Raw genomic sequence first — 10,693 nt, forward strand, 5'->3', positions numbered from 1 at the left:
ATTGGTAAAAATATACTTAGCACTTACTTTTTGTCATCTGTATAAATAACATGTTTTCTAAGTACTTATTTTGAGAATTATGGTAGGTAGGACTTCATAATATCTCTTAGGTTTTAAACTTTATTTTGGCTTCTGCTTTAGTTCTTGGAATTTTTTTCTCTACTGCTTTCTTGCTGTTTCCTCTTTTGTAACTTTCACTATAAGAAGTTTGTACTTTGATTCTAGTTTCTCTGCCAACTTTTCTTTTTTTGGGGGGGAAAAAGATCTAAAAGCGTTCTGATTTTATACCTATAGTGGCTATTATTCAGCTTAGGTCAATATAAAAAATTTTATATCTGTAGGAAGTGTATCTATATTAGCTATGGAAGGGTATCTGGAATAATGATTGTTTTTCATATAGTATTTAATACACCTTTTTTTTTTAACTTTTCAGAACTGATATCAGTAGTTCAAAATACTGTTATTAAGGATATTATAGCTAGCAAGGATTTTATCTTCTATCAATATGACTATACTAGGGAATTATTTCTGTTAATGCTTAGTAAATTAAGAGCAAGGAAGTGTGACTGGCTTCTTTTCAGTACTAATAATCATTCTATCCATGGAAATCCTATTTTTCAGTTATTTCAGTATTCCGTTCTTTCTGAAGATCTCACTTCACAGCAAGCTTTCATACTTCAAGCTCTACATGTTAGTGCTCAGACCTCATTCCCACATAAACACAACCATTTTGAAAACATGAACTGATATTAATTACCCCCTTGGCACCAAAAAGTCAGGATTTCCTGATGCGGCACGCTAATGTAAAATGCATTAGTGCAAACGCTGGCTCCAAGGGGTAATACTCTCTAAATAAACACAGCAATGTTTTTCTTTATTCACAACTCTCGGGCTATTCTGAAAGTCATTCATCCTCCGTACCCCCCAAAAAAGGATTTGAATTTTAATAAGTTATAAGTGGATTTTCATAAGAAGAAATTGAATTCCAAGCTGCAAATCAATGTCACTTACCTCTTTGGTTCTTTGAAATAAAATCTACCTTTGATTAAATGGCTTTGCACCACAGTTTGTCTGTTGGAAGGTAACAGTTTATGTTTAATCATTGGTATCACTAAAAGTGTGTCTTTTTGACTTAAATCTTCTTTGGAAGTAGAAAACGGGCAAGGAGGTCAGTCACTTAAGGCTAGAAAGAATGTGTGTGGGTTTTTTTGTTTTGTGGTGCATGTGTGTGTGCGTGTTTCTATGTGTGTGTGCATGCACATGTGTTTCTAGACTTCTGGTCAAGAAAGCATTTTTCATTCTTTGATATACCCTCTCCAAACACATACTACTACTATTAGATAAAGCAAAAGTGAACCAAACCAAAGATAACCAGCCTCTAACAAGGTGAGCATCTGGAAAAAGCAAAAATGTAAATTGTTAAGTGAGGCTGAAACCATGCGCCTTCTGGGTTCTGAGTCTAGAAGCTGGTAGTGGTACCTGAGAAATTGGTGTCTATGAAGTAATAGAAGCTAGAAATACTACACAGGATTGGATATTGGAGCCAGAGTTAGTTACTCCTTGAAATTAGGGGCTAGAATGTGACTCTCCCCCACTGTTCCTACTTTAAAAAGGAGGCTTAAAGTTTGCTTCTGCTGTCTACTTCCCAGGATCTTATTTTGGGGAAGCTGAGGGTCATGATGCTAGAAAATGCATCTTGATTTGGAGCTGAACCAAGGTATTCTGAAGCTTGGTACTTACAGGGTAACAGTATTTCTTAAATAACATTGTAGGGAAGATGTTCCCAAAGATTTGGTTCTGGATTTGATATAAGGGCCCAGGGGTACAAGAGGAAGTACAGAAGGGAAAAGAAAAGGTAGGGAAGAGAGGAAAAATAAAAAGCAAACCCTCCTACTTTAAGCCCAAGAACTAAAATTTCAAAATACATCAATAAAATTGTTTGACACAACATGTATTTCCACCACATAAAATTCTACAGAAGAGTCTGACATTTTATTTTATTTTAAATATATCTTTATTGACTTCAGAGAGAGGAAGGGAGAGGGAGAGAGAGAGAGGAAAATCAATGATGAGAGTCACTGATCGGCTGCCTCCTGCACACCCCCGACGGGATCGAGCCCGCAACCCGGGCATGTGCCCTGACCGGGAATTGAACCCCGATCGCCTGGATCCTAGGTCAATGCTCAACCGCTGAGCCATGCCCGGCCAGGCCAGTCTGACATTTAAAATTATGAATGTTTAGGATGCTCAGGGAAATTCATTAATTCACATAGGTCCTCAGATACGAAATAAAAACATGGACAAGTAGAACAGGTATAAAAATTATTAAATCTTACAAGTGAAAATAAGAGTCATTGAAACAAGCTCAATTAACAGGAACGAAGCGGGGCACAGTTGAAGAAATTTGTGAATTAAGTGGTAGTCTGACAAATTGTCTCATACTGAAGTACAAAGAAACAGAATGGTTTTCAAAGAAAAGCTATACTTAAGAGATACAGAAGTGAATGCAGTTTTCATAAGGTAGCTCCAGAAGGAAAAGGAGGGATTGGCAGAAAAGCGATACGTTAAAAAAAAAAGAAAAGCCAACAGTTTTCTACAATTGAATCTATGAATACTCAGATTGTAAATTCACCCTAAATCCATTTAGGGCAAAATAAAATCTATATCCAGATATGTTATGATGGTGTTCAGAAAGAATCTAGAAACTACCTGAGAAAAAAGGTGCATTACTTATAAAGAAAGAAAATCTAGACGAGGATTTTCTGCAACAATTGAAAGCTATAGGATTGAAGTACTGAGGGAAAATAAGTCAGCCTAAGTGTTACACCAACTAAACTATTTCTACAGTGAGAGCAAAATAAATTTTCAGACTTACAAAGACCAAGATTTATCATCCATAGATGTATTTCAGCAAAAAAATCCCAAAACACCAAACAAAAACAGAAGGTGTAGGATGCATAAAAGAGTGGAGATTACATAAGATTTGTCACATGAAATCCATAGGAACATCATGTATTTGAGTGCGTAAAAAAGGTAAAGTTGCCCAGCCAGCGTGGCTCAGTGGTTGAGAGTCCACCTACAAACCTGGAGATCATGGTTTGATTCCTGGTCAGGGCACATGCCCAGGTTGCAGGCTCGATCCCCAGTGTAGGAGGCAGCTAATCAATGACTCTCACCATTGATGTTTCTCTCTCTCCCTTTATCTGAAAAAACAACCCTCCCCCCCAACATATTAACAAAAAAGACCCTCTTTGGAAAAAAGGGAAAGTTGAGTGTGATAGGTTGATTGCATTCCTGACCTCAATTCTTTACCCGCCTGAGTTCGTGCCTTTTTGCCATGTGATTTTGCAGTTCCTCTCACTGAAGAGGCAGTTAATTTTCCTGCTCCTTGATTCTGAGTTTGGCTCTATGACTTGCTTTGGCCAGTGGGATCTTAGCAGATATCACTCATACAGAATCTTTTAAAAGCACTGGTGCAGTTCTGCTTCCGCTCTGTGCCTCTGCCTTTGCCATGGAAACCTGCTCAGGCTAACCTGCTGAAGGAATGGGAGACTCCAGGCAAAGCCAAATCAGCACGGTTGACACCAGATGACTTCTAGAGAAGATCGGCAGAGCTACCGGCTGATCAGCCAGCTGACCACAGAGGCGGAAGCAGGCCTAACGCAGGTGAGCTAGACCTCGGGCTCTGGGGCGAAATCCATGTTTATTGTGCGTCACCGAGTTGAGTTCTTTGTTACGCAGCATTAAATAGGTAGCGGATACAAGAACAAGATACAAGTGGGAAACATGGTGAAGCGATAAAGCACACTGGGGACTTCATGGTCAGAAGAAGAGACTGAAAAACATTAGACATTTTGGGAAATTTTTAGGTAAAGTAAGAATAATGCCAAAAATATTAGTATAAAAAGTGTAAGTCAACATTAAAAAACAAATACAATTCAGAAATTTAGAGCAAGAAAAGAGGGAGGGAGAGGGAAAAGGGAGAAGAAACAAAATGTACTAATCCAATGAAAGGGAGGAACAAAGGAAAAAAAGTGGCAAAAATCACCAAAAAAGATGATAGAATTATATCTAAATATATCAGTAATTGCAATAAATATAAACAGATTAAACGTATTTTTAAAAGATAATAAATTGGGAGAAAATTTATTTTTTTTAGGAGATATTACTAAAAATATAACAAAGGTAGAAAATAGATACAGGTATATTAATAGCGAAGTAAAATTGAAAGCAAAAGCAATCATTAGAATAAAGAAAGATCCTAAGTAATAAACAGAAAAACCATTTAAGATATAACTTCAGAATGTAGAAGCAAAAATGGAGAATTACAAGCAAAGGTGTAAAACTCCAAAATCAAAGTGGAAGACTTTTAAACTACTAGCAGCAACTCGGCTCAGGCAGCAGTAAGAGTATAGAACCGTTCCATCTAACAGAAATACGTCAGCCCCGTGTGTGGTTTAAAATTTATTAGTGGCTACATTAAAAGCTTAGAAATGGGAACTATTGTAATAATACATTTTACTTAACCCACTATATGGAAAATGCTATTTCAATATTTAGAAAATTCATGAGACTGTTTACATTCTTTTTTATAGTAAGTCTTAGGAATCTATTATTTCACACAGTACATCACTAGTCACATTTCAAGTGCTCAGCAGCCACATCTGGTCAGTGGCTACCATATTGGATAGACTTAAAGCAGAAAATTTAATAGATAAAAAAGGAATCCTGGACCTGACAGAGTATACATTATTTCAATAAGTGTAATATTTAAAAAATTGACCTTATACTAATTTACAAAATCTGATAATTTAAAGAATTGTTGTTATATAAGCCACTTTCTCCGACGATAGTACATGTCTAGGAACTTAGAAAATTTATTAATAACTAAAGAAAAATCACAGTGGAAATTAAAAAAAAATTGGAACTGAGCTACAATAAAAGCTTTCAAATCAAAACTTGTGAGATGCTGATATAACAGTTCTTAGAAGTAAATTAATAGCCTTAAATGCCTTTATGTAAAAACAAAAATGATGGAAAATAACTCAGGAATATAGATGAGGATGTCAAAAGTAAGTGCAGATGAAACAATATAAGGAAAGATTTTGAAAGGAATAAAGTTAAGAGCATAAAAAAATGAAATAACAAAAAAGAGGATCACCAAAAAGAACCAAATTCATTTTTAAATAAATAAAAGCTGTATGTTGACCAAAAATAAAATATTAAGGCACAAATAAACTGTTTTAGAAAGAGAAAGAAGAATATGACTATATATGTGTTATAAATTCCAAATTTTGCTAGAAGTGTACTCTAAAAGAACTGTATAGCAAACCTGATTAGGAACTTCTTACATTTTACATTAATATCAGATAGGTGTGACAAATAGGTGTGACATAGATGTGGTCTCTGGCCCTTTTAGGAGCCGTGACTAGATTTAGGAATCAATTCTTTGATCAACCTCAGCTCATTTATGAGTTTCCTCATTGCCCAAAGGTAGTCATTGTCAGCCTCCTGAAGGCAGGGACTTTGTTTTTGTCTATTGCTGGTCACTCAATGCCTAGAATAATGCTCAATAAGTAAGGAGAGTTCCATAAATATTGGTTGAAAGAAAGCATATGGGGAATGTTGGTTATGAATTAGGATGTATGCAGAAATTTAGGATTTATATATTATAAATGAAGTAATAAAACAGATGGGTTAGAGGTAAAAGTCAGGGACTTTTAAACACAGGTCCCTAATACCTTCTCCACAGGTCTATAATCCTGCCCTATCCTGAGGTCATCTGGCTGCAGAATCTGGCCTGACCTATGGCGAGGTTATTTACAGTCTGTCTTTATCTGACTCAGATTCCCCTGGAGGTGTCATGACACATACTGTATATGCTCACATCTGGTCCTAGGAGTTTTGGATAAGGGATTTCGACCTGTGTCTGTCTACTTGAGCTGTGTAATAGAAGAATACATTTCATATTTAAATAAGCCAGGGGTAGTTTGCCTGGGCATACTGGTGATTTATTAATAAATTATAGCACTGCAATAATTTTAAGGTTAAAAATAGTAGACCTGGCTAACTTCGTACTGTTTTCCCTTGTTAATAAAAAAAGCATTTCCTTGGGGGAGTAAATTTTGTATGGGAACGTAGACAAAAGAATGACATTGATGACAGCATTCCTCTCTATTTTGGTCTCTGTCATCCTCTATTCTTGTGCCCAGAGCTAAAACCATTAGGAGTCTATAACTGGCTAGGAAAACGTGCTCTTTTGCTCCTTCACCAGTACAGCCAACTATATGATACATGTAATGATCTCCCATCATGAGCTCCCTTCAGCCTCCCCCTTCACATCGCTCACAGCCTTGGCCGCATGCCCACTCTACCTGAACAATGCCCCTTCTATTTCCCGGAATTCCTCCCTCCCTCCACACTACCCTCCCAACACTGTCACATTCCTAGCGGCTTTCCCTGCTGCCTAATATTCACTCAACCGTGTTCAATCAAGCTGCCTGTTAAACCTGTTTCCTTTATTAACATTTTATGGCTTCTAAGCATTTCCAAGTTCCTCTAGTAGACAGTTTCCTTACATGAGGGCTGATGGGCTTCTGGCCTGGCATGTATAATTATTAGCAATAATTTCTCTTCTAGGAAAAGTAGATAGCTAGAGCTCCTTGGTGGGCACGTGCGGAACCTGTACGCTCGTATTTGGACTGATGCATCAATAAGTTTGCCACAGCGGACCAAGGAAGATGTATGAAAATCCAGGCTGAAAAGGATAAGCCGTATTATATCCCTTTATATTTGGAAACTCGGATCTAAAATTATCTTCAGCAAGAAATAGCACCTCCTAGGTTGAACTAAATATACTCTATTTCATCGAACCGAATCACAGCGCTTTAACTTTGTTCCTTTTATGCCCTTAAGGTGGTGCTGGGAAACAAGCCTTAGCTGCTGCTTCCTTAGCAAACCCTCTTTAGGTGGGTTAGCACCTTATTTGGAATGTGTTTTGGACCTCAGCCTAAAGTAAGGCTAAAAGGTTCCACTCTCCAGAGTGCTCAGCAAAAATTAATTCTCAATAAATGTTGAATGAATGAACTGATGATCTCTTAAATGAACAGATAATTCTCATTCCTGGTGATCACCTCTTGGTATCATTTCATACTGTTGACCCCTCTCTCTTACGTGCCTCTTCTCTGGTGGTGTCTCTCATCGCCCCTGCAGCCTCCATTTCTACTTCTGCACAGGCTCTTATCTTTCCATGCTCACTTTTTACTGCCTGCCCTTTAAATATTGGTTTCCTCCAGGGTTTCATCTTCACTACCTTCTCTTATTATTTTATTAAATATATTCTCTCGGGGGGGAATTTCATTCATATGCTGGGTTTGACTACTACCTACACACATCATGTTCCAGCCCAGACCTCTTCACTTTGAGTTAGACCCAACAGTGTGCCACAACCAGCTTTTACCGCCAGCTCATGAGAGCCAATTGTTAACTTTCCAGGAGTTTAGTGAGCTAGTTACTAAAGATGCAGTTATTAAAATTTTATAAATTTACAATTAAATATATTAAAAACAAAGGTAATAAATACTGAAAACTCATTATTTCCTAACAATTTTGCTACATTTTTCTAATTATCAGTGCTCTTGAGATAGTGTATGTCTGTTGGATCTGTATGGTGGAAATACAGTTGACCCTTGAAAAACACAGGTTTGAAAGGTGTGGCTCCACTTATATGTGGACTTCTGTAAATGTATGTTGTTCTCATGATTTTAAAAATATTTTCTTAGCATACTTTATTTTAAGAATGCAACATATGAAAAATGTGTTAATTGACTGTTATCGATAAGGCTTCCAGTCAATAGTAACTATCCCCCCACTACCTCAGATCAACCCTTTCTTCCTAGAGGTAGTTATTGTTAACAGTTTGATACATAGCTTTTCATACATACATAAGCACATATGGAATTTACATGTATGTATAAATATATACTTAAATATTATAATATTCTGGTACTTAACCTGCTACTTTTCAGTCAATAATGTATCTTGGGTATTTTAACATGATTAGTTTTGCCTTTTTTCATAGCTACCTAATATTCCATGGTATAGAAGCACGATTACTTGTTGAACAAATTCTCCATTGATGAGAATTTAAGTAGATTCTACTTTTTTGTTTTAAACAACAGAACATTCTGTGTATACTTCTTTTTGTACTTAGCTAATTATTTTAGATAAGTTCTTAGAATAGGAATTACTAGGTCAAACAATGATATTTTCACATATCAGTAAATTGATACACATTGCTAGAAAGCTTTCCAAAAATTTGCATAAATTTATTTCCTAGCCAACAGTGTAGAAGAATGTTTATTTCTTTATCAACACAGAACTTTATCAGTATTTCTACCTGATCAGTTAAAGTTATATTTTAAGAAACTATTTGTAATAATCCTGGTGATAAAAGATGAAAACTTACATCAAGGACTGTTGATATTGTAGATGAAAAATATTTTCTGAGTAGTTGAGTTTAAAAGTGTGTTTAGTAGTTAACTTTTCTGAGAACCTGTTGTGAAATTATTGAATTGATTAAGATGGTATAGAAATCCTGAGGCTGCTGCTTTCATTCCTCATTTAGTTTCAAACTCTCCCAAAATCCATGGAGGTGAAATTCACCTCTATGGTTGAAAGCAGTAACTTGGTAGAACCTTTATTATTTTATTTTATTTTATTTTATTTTATTTTATTTTATTTTATTTTATTTTATTTTATTTTATTTTATTTTATTTTATTTTATTATTTTATTTTATTTTATTATTTTATTTTATTTTATTATTTTATTTTATTATTTTATTTTATTTTATTTATTTTATTTTATTTTTATTATTTAATTTTATATTTTATTTTATTTTATTATTTCATTTTATTTTATTTATTTTTATTGTTTAAAGTATTACAGATGTCCCCATTTTCCCCCACATTGATTCCATCCTTCCAGCTCCAACCCCCTACCCAGATCCTCACTGCACTATTGTCTATGTTCATGGGTTATGCACATGTGCATATAAATTCTTTGGTTAATCTCCCCCCCTCCCCCCACATGCTTCCATGTCTGTGGATCTATTTTGTTAGTCAGTTTATTTTGTTCATTAGATTCCACATATAAATGAGATCATGTGATATTTGTTTTTCTCTGACTGGCTTATTTTGCTTAGCATAATAATCTCCAGGTCCCTCCACGCTGTCTCAAAGGGTAAGAGGTCCTTCTTTTTCACAGCTGCGTAGTATTCCATGGTGTAAATGTCACATCTTTTTTATCCACTCACCTACTGATGGGCACTTGGGCTATTTCCAGACCTTAGCTATTGTAAATTGCACTGCTATGAACACAGGGGTGTATATATTCTTTCTGATTGATGTTTCATGCTTAGGATATATTCCTAGAAGTGGGTTCACTGGGTCAAATGGCAGTTCTATTTTTAATTTTTTGAGGAAATGAGAGACACATGGAGCAGATCCAATCTTGTATGTGAAGCAGAGCCACCCCAACTGATTCATAAAACCATGAGAACAAGTGCTTATTGTTGTATGTCACTAGTTATTGTGGTTGTTTGTTCTGCAGCATAGTTTTGGCAGTAGCTAACTGACACTCATTTAAATTCTTAGTGCTTCTATAATGCTTCCACTGATTTTAACTCTGGCATACTTACCTTTAATAGGTTTTGTATTTTGATGGTTATGTCTTTATTTTGTACAATGTTTCCTTAGTCAAATCACAGTTCAAGAGAAAAGTCACCCAACTTTGTTTCCTCATATACTGGTAAAAATAAAAACAAGCTCAATTTTATTTTCCTCAAATCTCTATTTAATTGTAAATAAACTTTGCCTGTCCTTTTCAATTTTATGCTAGGGTAATAACAATGAGGAATGGATACCGAAGTTCTTAAAATGTTTCCTTTTTGCATTCAGTTTTCATAATTCTCTTTGTGTCTTGCAGGTCTGAAAAGTTAAAAATAACTATACCTCCAGAGATGACTTCTTGGGCTGTATTCTTCCTTGGGATCTCCTAAGCTTTTCCCCACCCATACTGGGTCATCATCCTTGCCTAATTAAAAAATCTCCCAGATCCAATGCTCTACAAAAATCAATGAGATCTCTCCTACCAGATAACCCCAGCAGCCACACATTATATTCTCGGGACTGATTCTGCATGAATTTGATTTTATATATTCTATTGTAATAATTTATTAACTTGATAAAATCTGCTGACTCCTCATGGAAAATATTGTTTATATTTTATTTTTCTGTAGCTTTCTTTTTATAGCTTTTATTATTGAGTATTTACATGAGAATAGGGCCTTTGTTTTTTAAAAGTTCATCTGTGCCTGCTGTTTATTGTCTCCCCTGAAGTCACGGCTCTATTTTTGATATACATCGTGCTTTTCATATTGAAAGCACTCAATGAACCCTGAATAATTAATCTTCTCATCGTGTCTGTGAGAGTTATCTAGGTGAGGAATTAGCCCCATTTTTCTGGCAGGGCAACCCTGAGAGAGAGAGGTGATCACCTGAGAATGTTGAGTTCAAGTGTAAAGCCCTTACATCTTTTGTACTAAAATTAAGCTCCTCTCCTTGGTTATAGTTATTCCGCTGGGTTACTATCATGTATATTATATCATGCCTGTTTTTTCTTTACAATATTTCT

Source organism: Miniopterus schreibersii, assembly GCF_964146895.1.
Source record: "Miniopterus schreibersii genome assembly, chromosome: 10".
In the NCBI taxonomy this organism is placed as follows: domain Eukaryota; kingdom Metazoa; phylum Chordata; class Mammalia; order Chiroptera; family Miniopteridae; genus Miniopterus; species Miniopterus schreibersii.